This window comes from Podospora anserina, chromosome 5, assembly GCF_000226545.1.
Source record: "Podospora anserina S mat+ genomic DNA chromosome 5, supercontig 7".
NCBI lineage: Eukaryota > Fungi > Ascomycota > Sordariomycetes > Sordariales > Podosporaceae > Podospora > Podospora anserina.
In genome coordinates, this window is record NW_001914840.1 from 52123 (window position 1) to 53893 (window position 1771).

A 1771-nucleotide genomic window follows, 5' to 3' on the forward strand; every position below is an offset into this window, starting at 1 on the left:
CAACGCACGGGGCGCGGGGCGCCCCTGGCCAGTCATTACGGACCAGTCAGAAGAGGAACGAAAGGCTCATGGTGATCCCGGTGAGCGGAGCGACAGGATCACGGTGATCATGGTGAGCCTCAGGTGGAGGATGTGATCCGGATCACCGCTAGGGAACGCGATCCAGGTGATCCACAGGTACGGAGGAACTAGATAGCTTGTAGATAGTTCCGCAGTATGCAATTCACAGTTGTATTCACGGCATCTTGTGTTTACATCGAGACATCTTGTTGTGCACTGTTTAGCTGCACCGAACCAATTGTCAGAAGTTACCTTCAACCAGTATCCCTTTCAGAGGTTCTGTACAGGGGTTCGTCACACCGGTCCTAATCGTATTGGTCCATTCTATCCATCTAGACCGTAAGCCCCGCTTAATGGTCCGGTCCAGTCCTAATTAATTCCTTACGTGGCCACTATTTTTTAAAACCGTAATATAATACTCCCTCTCTAGGCCGAAATCTCTATAGTTTAGTCTCTTTTACTATTAACGATAACGTATTTAATAAACGAGCGGATCGGACAAGCAAGTAGATCGATTTCTACTACCCTGTTACAACTATCCTCAATTGCAAAACAATAATACTACTAACCTACTACAATTATATTAGAAACAGCTAAATCAGACTCTTCTGCAACCTCCTAGTACGTATGGATATTATAGCCAGGCTTACCGCACACACCACAGCACCGAATTTTCGTACGAGGCCCCCCTACATTACCGCTATCCGGCTATATTTGTTTTACTACCTCCCTACTTACGACCTTTTAGTTTAGTAGATCCTATGTATCTTGCATAGTAAGTAATTCTCTAAGCTACACACGTATTCCTTTAGCTTTTCGGCGCTTACTTAAGGCCTTGTTAGCTTTACGGAGTGAAGCGTTCTCTGCACGAAAGAGAGCTACCTAGTATATTATAATTATTATACTTTTAATAAGCTAGTTTACTATAGTTAATATTAAAGTCGGGGAATTATTTTAATAATTAATAATAAAAATCTTAGTAAACGTTAACTACAAATTAATTTCTTAAGGGTTTTATAGTATTTAGAATACTTAAGGTTATAAAGTGCCGGGCCGTAAAGTCGGGGGTATTAATGTACGAAGCTTTATATTTAATTTAAAAAATATCCTTTCTAAATCGTATAGTATAAGGCTAGTACTTATAAAGCTACTGTTAATGTGTGGGTACTACTAAGTGCCCTACTTACTGCCCTACAGATTAATATTACAGTGGGCAGTACTGCTATAAGCAGTAATGGAACTTCCCGGCTTGGATCCCTTTAGAATATTCTTTACAAGGGACCCTTAAAGGCTTACAGGGCTACTGTGGCCTGAGGCTTAGTCAATGGATACTAAAACCTTCCAAAGTGGCTACAGGCTTACGTAGTAAGTTGCCACAATAGTGTGATTTACAAGGCACCTCTGCTACCGAAGGTTCTATGGATTTCCGTAAGTCTACACTAGACCCACCTAAGCTCACCGAATACCCCAAAGTGGTATAGGGGCTTCCAGGGCCTACAGGACCCACAGTAGGCCTACGAAGGCCTATATATAGACCTCTCCTCTCTCCTATAGAATAGTTCTCTTTCTTTCCTTAAAGGCAAAAGCTTAAGGCTAAGGCCAAAGGCCAAGGCCAAGGGTAATAAAGGCAATTCTTATTCCTTATACCTCACTGTATTACAGTGCTTTACCTTCCTTCGGCACTGCCGTCGTATCCTCCCGCTTCCGCTTA